Source organism: Cornus florida, unplaced genomic scaffold (assembly GCF_030987335.1).
Source record: "Cornus florida cultivar Cherokee Brave unplaced genomic scaffold, ASM3098733v1 CherokeeBrave_3.0.0_Hap2_Chr07, whole genome shotgun sequence".
NCBI lineage: Eukaryota > Viridiplantae > Streptophyta > Magnoliopsida > Cornales > Cornaceae > Cornus > Cornus florida.
Genome location: NW_026775577.1, coordinates 50,137,340 through 50,156,494, shown reverse-complemented (window position 1 = coordinate 50,156,494; position 19,155 = coordinate 50,137,340). Strand labels below are relative to the sequence as shown.

The window sequence follows — 19,155 nt, the reverse complement described above, 5'->3', positions numbered from 1 at the left end:
AAACGGGAAAACAAAGAATGGAGCAGGCTCCAAAAACACTTGGAGCCGCCTCCAAGTGACTTGGAGCCACCTCCAAGTCTAAAGGAGCCGGCTCCAATCCCAAAAGGAGCCGGCTCTCTCCCTTCTCTTCTCCGTGTTCTCTTTTTCGGCTTCGTCTACACCTTCGGCCCTTCACTGTGTAGGTTCCTAGAAACTGTACCTAGATCCCAGTATGTTTCAATCCTTGTTTAGGTCCCTACAACACCTACTAACATGAATTTAAACCAAAAATAATGCATAGCAATTCCAAGTTTCGACTATTAACCAATAATAAAAATTACGACACAAAGTATTTAAAGCATGCAAACAGATTACGTTTTTTTTTTTAAATATACAATCATCCTGTAACTATTTAGGTATGCAAAGAACACGAAGCCTAAGGGAGAGAGTTAGGATAGAACTTGCCTTTGAGACTTTTGTTCAAAATCTCTACGCCGTTTTCGAAGGTTCCCGGCAATTCCTACTGACAACTTCCTCTGTTCCTCCTCTCTATTTCCACAAACGTGTTTTGGTTTTGTTTATTTTTAAAACCCTAGGTACAACCTTATTACATCTATTTATAAGGTTACATAAAACCTAATACGAATTGAAACCCTAATGTGAAACCTAATCGGCCCATAATACCATCTAAGTGAAAAACATGTCGGCTGCTTACAACCAACCCTACTGTAACGTGAAGTTAGAAAACAATTAACTTTAATTAAATAATTTCATACATTAAATCAATAATTAACACAAGTACATAAAATAAACAAAATGAAATAAATAAACAAATAAAAATAAGAAATTCATATAATACAAATAATTCAAGTAGGTCAAATAAGTCAAAGCAACAATTAAAACGAACAAGTTAAAATTAACTCACAATTTAAATTCAAACAAAAACACCATTAAATAAATAAAAAGCAACTTAAACAATTAAATAATTGAAAAACCAATTAAAAGAATAAATTAAATATAGCAGGACTATCCTTTTGAAATTTGGGGTATTACAGAATTTGCTTGATTGCATCCAATAGTGGAAGATTAACTTTCACTTGCCTAAACATTTTCATAATTTCATTGGTTTTTGCCTTTTGCTTGTCTTTCGAAATGGATCCTTTTAAGGCATCCGGAAATGGAACCTTTGGTTCAAACACTTTTTCAGAATTTTCTTTTGAACTCTCTTCAACACAAGAAGTTTTCAAATCATTGTGTTCCAAATCATTTTTCAACAAAACCTTTTCAACATCATTTTTCAAAATTTCTTTTTCAAACACATTTTTCAAAACTTTCTCATTTACAAGGTCATGTATATGCAATGAAGGAGGAATGGGATGTGAAACGGGATGGGTGACAACTTGAGGTTGCACCGGCTCACTCTCTTCATTGGACATTCCAACTTGATTATCCACAATCCTACCACTCCGTAAGGTAGTCACTGCATTAACATGTTCAATAGTGTGGCCTTCCGATGAAGAATGGGTTTCCACAACACATTGTTGCTTAGGTGGAGTATTAATGGGCATTTTTCCCTTCTCTCTTGCATTGAGAGTGCTTGTTATTTGCCCTACTTGGGTTTCTAGCTTCGCAATAGATTAAGAGTGAGAATGAAGCAATTGAGTGTTAGCCTCTAAAGTGCCCAAAACATTCAAAACTTTTTCTTCAAAGGCGGGACTTCTAGTATTACCTTGGGAATAAGATTGGTTGGGAAAATGAGAATTAGCAAATTGATTCCCTTGTGATTGATAAGGTCTATAACCTTGGGATCCTTGGTTTTGAAGTGGAGGTAGAATGTACTTCCCTTGAAAACCGCCTTGGGAAGGGTTTGAACCCTCTTCTTGGTTTTTCTAAGAGAAATTCGGATGATTCCTCCAACTTGGATTATAGTGAGTACCATAAGGATTGTTCCCTTGGTTCACAAAAGCTGCATTGACTTATTTATTAGGTTCATTTTGTACTTGTCCGTGAGGACAATGAGAAGTAGAATGAAGAACACTAGAACAAGTCATACATGTTTCATTTGATGCATGATGAGAATGGTTAGGGAAGGAAGATACTTGGTTCGCCGAGTTTTGGTTAATAAAAAATTAATTAAACCTTTAAGATAAAAACTTCATTTCAGCGGCTATTTCATTTGAATGGTTGACTTGATGTAAGCCAACACTCTTCCTACCTTGTGAATTTTTACCATTCTTGGATGATAGTGCTCTATGCAAAGAATTTTCACTCATGCTCTCATAAAGACGCCACACGTCATCCTCATGCCTATCAATGTATGAGTCACCCATGGAAGCATCAACTATACCCTATCAATTGGTTCTGGCACGTGATATGGTCCTTTTCAAGGGTCGCTACAACATATGAAGCTTAAAGAGTGTGTGCATTATAAGGCGAGGGCCAAGAGTTTTACATTTATAGAAGCCACTACTACTTTTCACTATAAATTTAGCTAGGGCGAGTAGGGATCGTCCCAAGGGATTATAAGGATCGAACAACATCGTGGAATTGTTATTAGGGCTAGTAGGTCGAGTGATCAAATAATTGGTTGGTTGGTTGATTAGAGAACAACTAAATTAAACTAAGTGTAACAAAGAATGCAATTAAGAGTAAGTAATAGAGAGAGAGATCTTAGGGTTTAGAGATCACCACCAAGCAATGCATTTCTATACCATTGACAAGTGATTAATGAGGGAAAATGGTGTGTTGCAATATTGGTGTGTGTGTATTTGGTTGATTCAACAAGTAAGGATGACTAATTAAGCATGTATTGTCTAAACATCATATGAAAGGCATAATATATCTAAGCAATGAAGCATCTATTGTCTAAACAACATGTGAAAGGCACAATAGATCAAAACAAGTCATTAATCCTTTCATTAAGCTCACAATCCAAATACAACACAAGGTTAGAGACATATGCTACTTGCATTCAAAAGCTTGGATCATCAAACAACAAGCATAGATTGTCCTCCCATTTAACACTACACTACATCTACACTACTAGCATGAAAATAAACTAGGGGAGAGGCACAATCCATCAAGGAATAAGTATGAACCATCAAGAGAATCACAAGAGCATTCCTTTAAGAACTATGTTTTGACAATCTCCAAATCTATAGCATCAATACACATAGACATGCATCAATAACACAAAATCTAGAGACAAACACATGAACATTTATTCTAGCATACATAGACATATGGATAGAATGAAATGATTAATTGGAAGCATTAAACCACATAAATCATTGAATAAACAAGATTTATATATATCAAAGTGTCAAAACATCAATTATAACACTAATCCCTCAATAATACACAAGATTAAGATATAGAAAGCATGTTTGGGGCTAACTCTAGCCCCAAGAGGATGTCTAGCCACTCATGGTGATGTTGCTCCAACCCTCAAGGGCTAACTCTATGGTTGAAATCTGCTCCTTGTTGATGAAGAACTCCAATGGTGTCTCTAGCCTCTTCCCCCTCTAAACTTCCCCTCCAAGAGATTAAACCCTTGAATAGTCTATATGTCTCAAAAAGTGCATCATATTCCTTTTATAGGTAGGTCAAGTGGCACACAAAATGAGGTGGGGTCGTGCAAAGAATATTATCTAATGATTGGATAGAGGATGGATTGCACAAGCTGGAAATTTTACTTTTTCGCACTGGAGGAAGTTCGATTGATCAAACCTTGGACTTGGATCGATCGAACTGGCTGAGATCCATCGAACTTAGGCTGGATTGATCCAACTGGTTGAGCTTTTTGGGAAAAGACAAATCCGAGATATTTTGAGAGATATTTTTGGGAAAAGGACAAAAGTGGTTAGTGGGTGGTATAGCTGTGGATAGGATCAATCATTTGAATAAGGACAAAAGTGTTCGATCAATTGAAGGGTGGTGTTGGATCGATCAAACTTTTGGACTATATGCTTTTGGGCGAAGGCTTGGATCTATCTTGAAGTGCTGAGATCGATCATTGTTAGATCGATCGAACCTTGAAGTTGGATCGATTGAACTTTGCTGCTTCCTACCTTTGGCTTCATTTGCTTCTTTCTTTCTCCATTTTGCTCCTTTCTTTGTTTAATCCCAGAATTACTTCAATTAAGCTCTTATTTGGCTGAGTTAGCTTATTTTCGGGATAAGTGCCTGAAAATGGAAGTAATGCAAAATCAATCTAAAACGGTAAAGTAAGACAGATAAATGTACTAGAATATCTAAGCTTAAGGGGTTTAAATACGCACTTTTCAGCGCTCATCAGCACGCCCGCACCATTCAATTCTAAATCGGATTTAAGGAGCCGATTTCAGCGTCAACATTTTTGGCACGCCCGGTGGGACCCCACTAGGTGAATAATTTATTTATAACAAAGATGCCTCCCAAGAAGAATACAAATAATATGAATTCGAATGATGAAGAGGAAAAAGAAGTCCAACCAACTAGTCAAGCCGAATCTCATACAGGAGGGGTTTCCTTCCCATTGGATGTTCCCGTCATGTAAATACTTGAATCTATTCGGCAAGGAATGGAAAAGGTTAATGCCCGCATGGATGGGATGGATCAGAAAATGGATGCAGTATCAAATTAGATATCGGTGGTGCAAAGCCGATCTAATCAGGCTGAAGCTTCAAATGTGCATGAGTCATTAGGTTGGCATATTTCTTCATCAAAGGTGATTATTCCTGAAGAAGTAAGGACAACAATGACGGGAACAATGCTGCAAAATCCAACTCTTGGAATACCAATCAGCATGATGCCAACCCAACCATTAGGTATTACAATCGACAATGTGCCGAATCCTACTCTTGGCGTGTCGATTGGTAACCCACCAATATTGTTAGATCCGCCGGCAGTAACTATAGTGCCGATGTATCAACCACCGGTGATTAATCAACATAATCAGAGCGTTCAACGTCCACCAGTGCAGCCGATTCCAGTGGGGAAAGATCGGCAAGGGGTGGTTGAAAACCAAAACCAAGGCAGAGCTAATCTATTGGTACCTTGGCTGCTGGAGGGTAAGGCAATGCGAATCAACAACGAGAATGGGTTAATCCATTCGTTCCATTGCACCCAAATGATCCTCCGGGACAAAATGCAGGGATCGATAGCTCAAATTCTGGCTTTAATACAGGCTGAGGTAGTACAGGGATGCAGACGTGCTCGGCCAGTATACAAAATGCCCTATCCCGATCATGTTGATGCCCATGAGTTGCTTAGAAATTATCGGTATCCCGATTTTTCCATGTATAGTGGTGAAGAAATTTTTTCTACGGTGCAGCACATTGCAAGGTTTACAGCACAATGTGGTGAAGCAGGCCCTAGTCCTTGGCTCAGGACGAGGTTATTCTCTATCTCTCTCGCTGGGGCGGCATTTGAATGGCACAGCAATTTACCAGCCAATTCTATTCGGATATGGGACGAAATGGAGGAGGCTTTTCATACCTAATTCTACCGAACAGAGACAGAAGCTACGCTGGTGGATATATCTCGTTTAACTCAGTTGCCGAGCGAATCGGTTGAAACTTTTATTGCTAGGTTCAGAAAGGCTAAACTCAAATGCCGAGTAAGTTTGCCAGAACCAAAATACATCAAGTTGGCATTGAGTGGTCTAGACATTGAACATCACAAGAGGTTTGATGGGGTTGAGTTTCAAGATCTCTTTGATTTAGCAGACAGGGCTTCTCGGTATGAGGAAATACTAAAAGAAGAGAAAGAGTGGAAGAATTCTTTTAAGGGTACTTGGTACAAGGACCGTAATTATGAGGTATTCTCGGCAGAAGTTGGAGATGAATTAGAAGTGGACATTGTAGAAGTCAATATCAAAAATCCATATGTTGGTAAGGCGTTGGTTAAACCTAAACCAACCACGGGGGGCAATGCATCATCAACCTCAACATTGGCAACAGGGAAAGGTCCTGCTGATATCGGGAAGAGTTATTCATTCGACTTGTCGAAAACAGATCAAATCTTTGATCACTTGATGGCCGATAAGATGATATCTTTGCCTAAAGGGCATAAGATTCCATCGGCAAGTGACTTGAAAGGAAAAGAGTATTGTAAGTATCATAACTCTTGGAACCATACTACTAATGATTGTACTGTACTACGGGTGTATTGCAGAAAGCTATAGACGAAGGCACTTTACAATTCCTGGAGAAAATTTCAGAGACTATGAAGGTGGATACCAATCCATTTCCTACAATCACATTAATGAGCACTGAAAAGTGCGTATTTAAACTCCTTAAGCGTAGGTATTCTAAAACCTTTATCTATCTTATTTTACTGTTTTGTATTAATTTCGTGTTATTTCCATTTTCAGGTACTTATCCCCAAAACAAGCTAACTCAGCCAAATAAGAGCATAGCTGAAGCAATTCTGGGATGATTCAAAGAAAGGACTAAAGTAGAGCAAAAGGAACCAAAGGGTGGAATTTCAGCAACTTCGATCGATCTCAAGAAAAGTTCGATCAATCCAACTTTTATCGATCTCAGCACTTCAAGATGGATCTGAGCCAAGTTTGTTCCTATTCAAGATCTCAAAAGTTAGATCGATCCAACTTCCTTCTCTGATCGATCGAACATTCTTGTCCTTATCCAAATGATTGATCTTATCTTGTTGTACCATCTTACCAACTACTTTTGTCCTTTTCCCAAAAATATCTTCAAAAAATCTCAGAGTTGTTTTTATCCAAAAAGGCGCCACCATTCAGGATCGATCCAGCCTAAGTTCGATAGATCTCAGCCATGTTCGATCGATCCAAGTTCAAGGTTCGATCGATCGAACTTCCTCCAGTGCGAAAAAGTTAAATTTTCAGCTCACAAAAATTTGTCCTTTATCCAATCATTGGGGAATATATATTATATGACCCCAGCTCATTTTGGGTGTCATTTGACCTACCTATATAAGGATAAGGATTACTTTTTGTAGAGGAGGACATCATATCATATCATAAAATATTATATCATACCTTAGAGAACTCTTAGGGAGAAAGCAAAGAGGAGGAGGCTATAGACACCATTGGAGACTCTTCATCAACCAAGGAGCAGATTTCTTCCATGGAGCTTGCCCTTGAGGGTTGGAGGACATCATCTATGAGTGGCTAGACATCCTTTTGGGGCTAGAGTTAGCCCTAAGCATGCTTTCTACTTCTTGATTTATGTATTTTTGAGGGGATTTGTATTGTGATTCATGTCTTGACACTTATATATATATAGATCTTGTTTATTCAATGATTTATGTAGTTTAATGCTTCTAATTGATTATTTCATTCTATATGTCTATGTATGCTAGAATAGATGTTCATGTGTTTGTCTCTATTTCTTGTGTTATTAATGCATGTCTATGTGTGTTGATACTATAGATCTAGAGATTGTCAAGACATAATGCTTAATGTCATATTCTTGTGGTTTATTTGATGGTTCATACTAATTGCTTGATGGATTGTGCCTCTCCCTTAGTTTAATTAGTTTAATTTCATGTCATTAGCTTAGTTGTAGTGTAGTTGTTAAATGGGAGGACAATCCATGCTTCTTGTTGATGTTCCATACTTATGAAAAGCAAGTAGCATGTATCTCTAACCTTGTGATGTGTTTGGATTGTGAGCTTAAAGAAAGGATTAATGGCTTAATTTGATATGTTGTGCTAACCACCATGTTGTTTAGACAATATATGCTTAATTTGTCATCCATGTTTGTTGAAACAATCACACACACACACACACTTTGTTGCAATACATGTTCTTCCCCTCATTAATCATTCATTAAAGGTGTAGAAAAGTTATGCTTAGTGGTGATCTCTAAACCCTAAGATCTCTCTCTCTTTTATTCTCTCTATTGCATTATTGTTTACTTAGTTTAATTTGCATCTAGTTTAATTCAACCAACCAACCACTATTTTGATCACTCGACCTACTAACCCTAATTTTAATTCCTCAACCTATTACGACACTCAATCCCTTGGGACGATCCCTACTCACCCTAGCTATTTTTTTAGTGAAAGGTAGTAGTGGCAATTTCTAAATGTGCCACATTAGCATAAACTTTTGGAGTGCGACGACCGACACCACTAAGATTTTGGCGCTGTTGCAGGGGATTGATTGATTGGCAACGTCGTATTTGTGGAATCAATTAGGAATTAGTACTCTTTTGATCGTGTCTTTACTTTGTTTTCAATTTTTGTTACTTATTGTGTTTATTCTTATTTGACTAGGAGCATTGAGCTAGGAAGCAAGCAAAGGAGCATTCAAGCAAAGGAGCTAAACAAGAAAAGGAAAAATGCTAAAATCATAAAAAAATTGCTAAGCTAAGCTATAAATTTGGAGTTGAAGTGCTAAAGGACCTTTGTGAGCTTTTCTTTACTCATCTCTTAGTTGAATCGTCGGCCCGCGTGGAGGCAATTTACTTTTCTTGCATATTATTGTTAAAGCATGGGAGTATGAGAACATTGTATGTGGAGGAAGTTTGTTGATTATTGATTTGTTGTGAAGGTGAAGTGTTTGTTGTTATTGCTTGTTGTGTTGCATTATGCATGCATGGACGTAGATCATTGAGACCCACTCTTGTCCTTTAAATTTTCATCTTGAATCAATTGTTCAAAACCCAAAGGGAAGATGTAGTTCTAGTCAATCCATTTCATCAATGGAAGGACACAATGAGGCCCATGTGGAGGACCTTGGTCACATAGACCAACAAGGTATCCTCCACCCCAATGTCCATTATGATAACATGCAAGTGCCATTAGGCATACCAAGGCCATATGTTCATCCACCACAACAACAAGGCCAAGTTCCATTTGGAATGCCAAGGCCAATCTATGCTCCACCACCTCCCATCATTCAAGGTAACCAAGGTGCCCATGTTGCACCTCTAATTGCTAATCCTCCATTTACTTTAAGAGATCACTATGTGCCTAATGAATATAATGCACCCACATGTATTCAATTGCCACCATTTAGAGCACACCACTATGAAATCAAGCCACAAACCATTCAAATGCTTCCTAATTATCATGGACTTCCAAGTGAAGAACCTTACAAGCATTTGGATGAGTTTTTTGAAGTTTGTTCCACCGTAAAATATACGGACCTGCCGGAAGAGGTCTTAAGGCTTAAAATTTTTCCAATCACCCTTAAAAATAAGGCAAAATATTGGTTTAACAATCTTAGGCCTTTTTCAATAACTTCTTAGGCGGAAATGCAACAAGAGTTCTTGAAGAAGTACTATCCGGTTTCTAAGACCAATGCCATGAGAACCTCAATTCGAGAATTTTTCACATGGGGATAGAGAAACATTTCATGAGGCATGGGAATGCTTTAATGAATTGCTTAGGAAGTGTCCACATCATGACATGCCCAAATGGCAATTAGTTCAATATTTCTTTGAGAGCTTATCGGACAATTACAAAGCATTGGTTGATGCTTCCATGGTTGGCTCTTACATCGATAGGCATGAGGATGACGTGTGGCGTTTTTATGAGAGCATGAGTGAAATTTTTTTGCATCGTACTTTATCTTCAAAGAATGGTAGAAATTCTAATAATAGGAAGAGTGTTGGCTTACATTAAGTCGACCACTCCAATGAAATTGCCGCTGAAATGAAATCATTATCTCAAAGGTTTGATCAATTTTTGATCAACCAAAACTCGGCGAATCAAGTATCTTCCTTCCCTCACCATTCTTATTATGCATCTAATGAGACATATATGACTTGTTTAAGTGTTTTACATTCTACTTCCAATTGTCCCCATGGACATGTGCAAAGTGAGCATCCTGAACAAGCAAATGCTTTTTTTACTAATCAAGGGAACAATCCTTATGGAAATAATTACAATCCTAGTTGGAGGAATCACTCAAATTTCTTTTGGAAAAACCAATGGGAGGGCTCAAACCCTTCCCAAGGCGGTTTTTAAGGAAAGTACATTCCACCTCCAATGCAAGGCCAAGGTTCTCAAGGTTTTAGATCATCATATCAATCACAAGGAAACCAATTTTCAAATACTCATTTTCCCAATCAACCATCATATTCCCAAGGAAATGTTAGAAGTCCCGCTTTTGAAGAGAAAGCTTTGACCACTTTGGGCACTTTAGAGGTAAACACACAATTACTTCATTCTCACTCTCAATCCATTACAAAACTAGAAACCCAAGTAGGGCAAATAGCTAGCACTTTAAATGCAAGAGAGAACGGAAAAATGCCTTTGAATGCCCCACAAAAGCAACAATGTGTTGTGGAGACTCATTCCTCATCGGAAGGTCACACAATAGAGCATGTCAATGCGGTGACTACCTTGAGAAGTGGAAGGATTGTGGACAACCAAGTGGGTGTGTCCAATGAAGAGAGTGAACCAGTGCAACCACAAGTTAACACTCGTCCTGTTTCATATCATATTCCTCCTTCATTGCATATGCATGACCATATAAATGAGAATGTGTTGAAAAGTGATTTTGAAAAGAAAGATTTGCAAAATGATTTGAAAACTTCTTGTGTTGAAGAGACTTTAAAGAAAAATTCTGAAAAGTTTTTGAACCAGAAGCTCCATTTTCGGATGCCTTAAAAGGATCCATTTCAAATGACAAACAAAAAGCCAAAGTAAATGAAATTATGGATGTGTTTAGGCAAGTGAAAGTTAATCTTCCACTTTTGGATGCAATCAAGCAAATTCCGGCTTATGCCAAATTCTTGAAAGACTTGTGCACCCAAAAGCGGAAGAACAAAACCAAGCACCTAGAAAAGTGGTCTTAACCGAGCAAGTGAGCTCAATTTTATAGCATAACACTCTCCCCAAGTTTAAGGACCCTGGTTCACCTACTACTTCATGCATCATTGGTGATCATATCATTAATCGGGCTCTTCTTGACCTAGGAGCTAGTGTTAATCTTCTTCCATACTCGGTTTATGTCAAATTAGGCTTAGGAGACTTAAAACCAACGTCGGTAGTTTTACAACTTGCCGACCGATCAATCAAAAAGCCTAGGGGTATCATCGAGGACGTATTGATTAAAATTGATAAATTCTTCTTTCCCGTTGATTTCGTTGTCATTGACACAGAACCGGTCCCAAATCCTAAGAGCCAAATTCCCGTTATCCTTGGCTATCTTTTCTTGGCAACCGCGAATGCCAACATCAATTGTAGGATGGGGATAATGAAGATCTCATTTGGCCACATGAAGGTAAAGTTGAATATTTTTAATCCAACCCCTAACTCATTTGATAAGCATGAAGAGATTAATGTTATAGAGAAATGTCATGACCTTAAAAGTGAAGGAATTGAGTTTTTGTGTGAGACCAAGGTTTCAAAAAGTCCATCTTCAACCTTGAAACCAAAGAAAGTTGTTTCAAAATCTTGTTTTAAAAGGGCGTGGAAGCCCAGAGATTCTCTTAACCAAGGACCGAAAACGTCTTTTGAGCTTAATCCAACAAGTTCCTTAAAGGACCATTTGTTGGGTGGAGTTCAAAGCACTTATCACCCCATTGAGGAGGGGATGCACTACAAGATGTTTGATCTAGGCTAAAAGAGCCCAACGTCTTACTAGAGACATTAAAGACTAGCAAAACATTTCGTAGGGTGTTAAAACCCTATTCCTCCCTCATTTTTATCTTTAATTTCAATTCTTGCAAAGTTTAGATACTTGTTTTTGGTTCATATGCATTGCTAGGAACTGTGATTAGGATTGCATGCACTTTTATGTTGAAATTGAGCATTTTGTATAAGTTCGATCGATCTTAAATGAGAGTTCAATCGATCGAACTTCTACCTGCATCCAACATTTAGAAAATTTTCAACCTGCATCCACTTGCATCCAAATCACCCCTATGTCCCATCGTTTGAATTTGTTCTCAGATCGATCATAACTTCTTCAATTGATCCAAACTTTAAGTTCGATTGATCTTGAGTTCCAACACTTAGAAAAATTTTTGAACCCAAAAACCTGCATATTTTTAGCTCTCTGTTAGATCAATCAAACATTTTGTTCCGATCGATCTCTGTCCTTCATCTCATTGCTTTGACTTTGTTTTGATTTTGTTTTGATTTTTTAATTTTAAAATTCCAAAAATATTTTATTTATTTTATTTTATTTTATTTTCCAAAAATCCCAAAAATATTTTATTTTATTTCTTCAAAAATCCAAAAATATTTTCAAATTTTTAATTTTTTAGTTTTTAATTTTTAGTTTTTAAATTTTCTATTAATTTTTAAAAAAAAATTTCAAAGAGAGATCATTTCAGTTCGATCGATCTGAGGTCTCAGTTCAATCGATCGAACTGGTTCGGGGAAGTTTTAAAAAATGAAACCGAGGGTTTCAAGATCGATTTCAAAGATCGATCTAACCCTCTCAAGCCCTAACCCTCTCATCGCCGCTGCACCCATCTTCCCTATCTCCGTCGAGCATCTACGGTGAGATCCAAACGTTGATTCTCTCTCTCTCCTCTCGGATCTCCATCACTTCTTCGCACCTACTCTCTTCTCTCTCATTTTTGGTTAGATCCGAGACTTCATTTGTGATTTCAAGCTTCAATATGATGTAGCCGTGTTTTAAATATTAGATCCATGCTCTTTTAATGTTGAAAATCTCCGTTGATGAAGTTTGAAGCTTTTTGTATATATATATGTATATATGTGTTTTGTTAGATTTTTAAGTTTCGATTTGATTTTGGGAGTATGGGCCTTCTTAGGTGATTGTGATTGATGCTTTGTGTGTTGATGGGCCCACGACTATGTTCGTAAAGGCCCCGTGCTATCCACGTCACAGATCTGTGACTGTCCACGTTCTTCGCAGAGTTCGATCAATCGAACATAATTCTCAGATCGATCTAGTGAGATTGATCGAACTTAGTTACTTAATTTCTCAGATCGATCATGAGAGATCGATCTCATAATTTTTGTGATCGATCGAACTTCACATATTTTATACACACATTCCATGCATCTTATTTTGTGTCCATGCTATCTCATTCATGCCCAATGCCTGTGATTTTCCATATTAGATGCATTTTACACTTATATTGTTTAGCATGTTCACATCCTGTCACTTCAATAGATTCATATCATTTATCTGTTTTATCTATCTTACTTGAACTACATGATTCTATTTAGTGCTTTTAATTCTTTATTCTGGCACTGACTTCCCTTGCAAGTTTTCAATTATTTTACAGGCCATGGCTCGGGTTAAGACTGTAGCCCGCATACATTATCACCACCGAGGCAGGCAGACTTTGGATGACGAGGCCGGTCTATCTCATGCCCAGGACCCCATACAGGAGGAGCCAACTTAGCCCACACAGTCTCCCCATTCTGACAGCAGATTACATTCTGCTGCTGGCGCATCTCCTTCATACAGTGATGCTGAGGCTGAACACATAGCATCTCCACCACAGCCAGCTCAGCCAGCCTAGGAGTTAGACCAGCTATTACGCAGGTAATCACACCTTCCAGTGGCATACGAGTCAGTCTTCGACATAGATTTCTTTTCCAGATCGGTGCTTACCCGATCCGCATATGACGATATACTGCGGAGGGGCCTTGCAGCCATTTTTGCCCCTGTCACGTACCCGGTGTACCCTAGGTTAGTACGGATGTTCTTCCAGAACCTCCGGCCTGCCCCGCGTAACACGGCGGAGCTGAGGACCTCCATTGATGGCCATCTGATTTCTATCACTGTGGACACATTATCCAGATCGTGCTATTATCCACATGACTGCCCTCTAGAGCTACAGGAGACATATCCCAGGCTATACCGGCCTTCATATGTAGATATGGCCGTTCTTCTCACAGGTCATTATGCCAATGGTGAGACCTTTGCCACCCGTACCTATTTGCAAAATGACTTGTGGTTCTTTGACTCAGTCTTGTTCCCCAACGTCTTTATGGCTGGCCATAAGATTCAGCAGAGAGGCGACTACTTGACAGCTCTTTACGCTTTCTATATAAGGCATTGACTGTCTATCCCTGCGTTCATCTAGAGCGTGATGAGGAAGCTCTATGATGAGCACATTAACAAGGAGAGGCCCAAAAGGGCTAAGTCTCTCCTATTTGGCCACCTCATCACCCAGATCCTACTAGACCAGCGCTATCCTTTCCATCCATGGGAGCACCCTGAGCGAGGATCCTGTCACTTCCTAAAGAATAACTGGGATAAGAACTACAATGTTATTATCAAGAGATTACAGGAGGACGCAGCAGAGGCAGCAGAGGAGCTAGAGGCTGAGGAGGCAGCAGCAGCAGACCCGGCAGCGGATGAAGCAGCAGTCGATCTGGCTACCGTACACATGGATATTGATTTAGAGCAACCTACCGAGGACGCCGAGCAACACTCTCCAGTTGGGTCACACATTTACGATGCGGAGCAGGCTCAGGATCATCATTCTCTTGATCCAGCCACACTTGAGGCTCCAGCACAGACACCTGGCTTTAGAGAGTGACTCCAGGCTTTGGAGGATGCTGTCGTATCTATCCGCACCGACACGGTCTCTCTTAGAGAGGATGTTATCTCCATCAGAGTTGATATTGCTACCCTCCGTATGGATGTCATGACTGCATTCGGGGATCTATCCAGAGACATCCACGGAGCGCGACCTGCCTGTCCTACTTCTTCTTCCTAATCTCTCTATCCCTTCCCTCCTGTTATTTTATATATCTGTGATCTCATCATGTTTTTAATACTGTTATACTATTTTTGCAGCCGTGTCTGTCAGCTCTGATACTGGATGTACTATACTTTATTTTTATTTATATATGTGTTCTATATGGATGTCATATTTTTATATTCTTATTGCTATCTATTTGACTCCATCATATGCATTCTAGTGACTTCAGTGAGAGAGAGTACTGCCCAAAATTTTCAGGACCACCCTTATACCTCTCTCTAATTTTCAGTTGCTATCCCATTTACACTTGCATGACCACTATGCACTGTTATTATCCCTTTTGTTGTCTGATGAGTTTATCCGAGTGCCAAATTTCAGGACCACAGTTAATCCCAAGTTTGGGGGGGCTATGCCACCCACTTTGGATACTTCTGTCCCAGCCATTCTTTGCTTTAATTGCACTGGTATACTCTTTCCTTTTGTTCTCTTTTGCACATTGAGGAAACTGTGCCATTAAAGTTTGGGGGTAATGGTGCTTTGTAGTGTTTATTTTTAAATTCAAAATTTTGAGCATGTCTTGTGTATTTGAGATATTTTCTATGATTGGTCCATGACTAGCTATGATTTTGATCTTTTGAGGATTATATTGCTTAAAATTTAAAAATTGCTTGACTTGAGAGTCCAATACTCCTTGTATGCCTTATGGATGCCATTTAGGAGTAAATTTTTCAAAAAATTGATATCTTGCTTGCACTTGTGGTCCACATCATCATGATTTTGTGATTATTTTGAGATTCACTCTAGGATTCTACACTAGCATAGGCGCACACTAGCATTCATTTGTGGGGTACATGCTTTGTTGATTATTGAATTGGTTATATCCCAATTGAACTAGTAGTGCATTGAAAGCTTTCATTCTTGATAAAAGTGGATAACAACCCCTTTTCACTAAGTAGTCGGGATTCTAGCCTCATTAAGCACTGAACTTCTTACGCCGAAAGGTGGAGGGCCCAAACTCTAGTTTAATGATTGAATCCAAAAAAAAAAAAAAAAAAAAAAAGGTTGCGAAAAGCAAATAAAAAAGTGAGGACTTCTCCCAAAAGGTGAGAAGTAGGAAATGATTAGATGGAGGTTGTCTTGATTTGTAGCCTAGTTGATTTGAGCTTGTAAGTCCGTAGGGGTGTTTGAACGCCTAATGCCCTAAAGCCGTATGGTTTGGGAGTCATTGACCTAACGCTCGACCTCATGGATCGCTAGAAAACTTAATAGATCACTACATTGCACCATGTTTCCATCTTTGATCCTAAAAAATAAAAAAAAATAAAAAATAAAAAAAATTGAGTGAAAAGAATAAGCGCACCTAGATGAATAAAGTTTTAATAAAAGGTCCACTTTTTGTCTTGATGATTGGTACTAGATTTGTGTGCTAGTTTGAGGGTAAGGATGTGATCATTTCTTTAGGTGGCTAAGATAGTAACATATTTGATGCCGGTCCACTCAAAAAGGATTCTAGAGTTGTTTTGATTTGCATGATCATTGTCTTGATGTGCGGAGGACCATACTTATTTGCTTGATATTGAAATTTTGGGAGATTGCTTGGAAATGTTTGAAAAATTGCATACTTGAGGTAGTTTTCTCCCAATACTTGTTTGCAATATTGGTGTCTCTTTTTAAAAAATGAGCTTAATATTTATGGGTATCATTTCTGGAAACCCTTATGAGACTTCACTCATCCACTAGGGGTAACCTAGGGGTTTAAAAGGCTTGTTGCATATGCTAATTACAATCGTGTTCCCTACGAAAGTGGCATTATCCATTTATCACTTTCTAGTTCATAGCTGTATAGTTGTTCATTTCATTCTTTTACTTTGTAGGTCATTGTTAGGGACTAGCAATATTTAAGTTTGGGGGTGTGATGAGCGCTGAAAAGTGCGTATTTAAACCCCTTAAGCTTAAGTATTCTAGAACCTTTATCTATCTTATTTTACTGTTTTGTATTGATTTCGTGTTATTTTCATTTTCAAGTACTTATCCACAAAACAAGCTAACTCAGCCAAATAAGAGCATAACTGAAGCAATTCTGGGATGATTCAAAGAAAGGACCAAAGTAGAGCAAAAGGAAGCAAAGGGTGGAATTTCAGCAACTTCGATCGATCTCAAAAAAAGTTCGATCGATCCAACTTTCATCGATCTTAGCACTTCAAGATGGATCTGAGCCAAGTTTGTTCCTATTCAAGATCTCAAAAGTTCGATCAATCCAACTTCCTTCTCCGATCGATCGAACATTCTTGTCCTTATCCAAATGATTGATCTTTTCCAGTTGTATCACCCTACCAACCGCTTTTGTCCTTTTCCCAAAAATATCTTCAAAATATCTCAGATTTGTTTTTATCCAAAAAGGCGCCACCATTGAGGATCGATCCAGCCTAAGTTCGATAGATCTCAGCCATATTCGATTGATCCAAGTCCAAGGTTCGATCGATCGAACTTCCTCCAGTGCGAAAAAGTTAAATTTCTAGCTCACAAAAATTCGTCATTTATCCAATCATTGGGGAATATTTGCTGTACGACCCTAGCTCATTTTGGGTCTCATTTGACCTACCTATATAAGGATAAGGATTACTTTTTGTAGAGGAGGACATCATATCATATCATAGAATATCATATCATACCTTAGAGAACTCTTAGGGAGGAAGCAAAGAGGAGGAGGAGGAGGCTAGAGACGCCATTGGAGACTCTTCATCAACCAAGGAACAGAATTCTTCCATGGAGCTTGCCCTTGAGGGTTGGAGGACATCATCCATGGGTGGCTAGATATCCTCTTAGGGCTAGAGTTAGCCCTAAGCATGCTTTCTACTTCTTGATTTATGTATTTTTGAGGGGATTTGTATTATGATTCATGTCTTGACACTTATATATATATATAGATCTTGTTTATTCAATGATTTATGTGGTTTAATGCTTCTAATTGATCATTTCATTATATCCATATGTCTATGTATGCTAGAATAGATGTTCATGTGTTTGTCTCTATTTCTTGTGTTATTGATGCTTGTCTATGTGTGTTGATGCTATAGATCTAAAGATTGTCAAGACATAGTGCTTAATGTCATGTTCTTGTGGTTTATTTGATAGTTCATACTCATTGCTTGATGGATTGTGCCTTTCCCTTAGTTTAATTAGTTTAATTTCATGTCATTAGCTTAGTTGTAGTGTAGTTGTTAAATGGGAGGACAATCCATACTTGTTGTTGATGTTCCATACTTATGAAAAGCAAGTAACATGTATCTCTAACCTTGTGATGTGTTTGGATTGTGAGCTTAAAGAAAGGATTAATGGCTTAATTTGATATGTTGTACTAACCACCATGTTATTTAGACAATATATGCTTAATTTGTCATCCATGCTTGTTGAAACAATCACACACATACACACTTTGTTGCAATACATGTTCTTCTCCTCATTAATCATTCATTAAAGGTGTAGAAAAACTATGCTTAGTGGTGATCTCTAAAACCCTAAGATCTCTCTCTCTTTTATTCTCTCTATTGCATTATTGTTTACTTAGTTTAATTTGCATTTAGTTTAATTCAACCAACCAACCACTATTTTGATCACTCGACCTATCAACCCTAATTTTGATTCCTCAACCTAGTACGACACTCAATCTCTTGGGACGATCCCTACTCACCCTAGCTATATTTTTAGTGAAAGGTAGTAGTGGCAATTTCTAAATGTAAAACTTGGCCACATTAGCATAAACTTTTGGAGTGTGATGACTGACACCACCACACATCTATAAATGTGAATTGACAAGAGGCTGAAAAGATATCTGGTGAGTTTATTTCCTTAACTGTGACACCTGAAAAGATGGCAGAACTGCAGAAACAATTAAGGGAGGCTCAAACAGCCTTGATTGACCATGGTTGTTGCCTAAATTGCAAAGGAAAGCAAAAACCAAAGGAAGATGTGCCAATGGAGGTTCAACCAAAGAAGAAAGGTATTCTTGAGAGGCTTATTTTCCCATTGAAGCCTGGGGAAGAGCCTCGGCAAAGTGGTCCTAGCAGCAGTTATGTGAAGACGGAGAAGCAGAATCGGCAAGAAAATATATCTAGTCGATTTCATCCACAAAATCGGCATCCTAGTTTCAAAAGGCGGTTACTAGTTCAATAAAAAATTTGGGTACAAAAGGGAGCCGATTCATATAAGGTGCGGACTGTAAAACCCAAAATAAACTTATCAGAGGACAGATGGACTCGAGTCAATCACCTAAAATTCCCTAAAGTTCAACAATATCAGAATGAAGGCCTTACTCGATCTCAGAATGCAGGGAACAAAGGAGAAGGGCTGGGGAAAAAATGAAAACTGAAGAGGTAAGCAAAGAAGAGTTAGCTGAGGAAGTTAGTATTCCAGATAAAGACCAATCGGATGAGGAAGATGAGCATCAGCAGACATGGCCCAGATGCAAAAATGAGTTCTGAATTCAATTTGGTAGTTTCTCAGATGAAATGTCATATAATATGGCATTTGTTTTACCAGTAATGTTCCAGGCCCTATT

The 19,155-nt window shown here is 38.4% G+C and overlaps 1 pseudogene; it reads right to left on the bottom strand.

Moving 5' to 3' along the window:
* Positions 1 to 9,262: 9,262 nt before the first annotated feature.
* LOC132267967 (small nucleolar RNA R71) lies at positions 9,263 to 9,362 on the bottom strand (annotated as a pseudogene).
* Between the last annotated feature and the right edge of the window lie 9,793 nt (positions 9,363 to 19,155).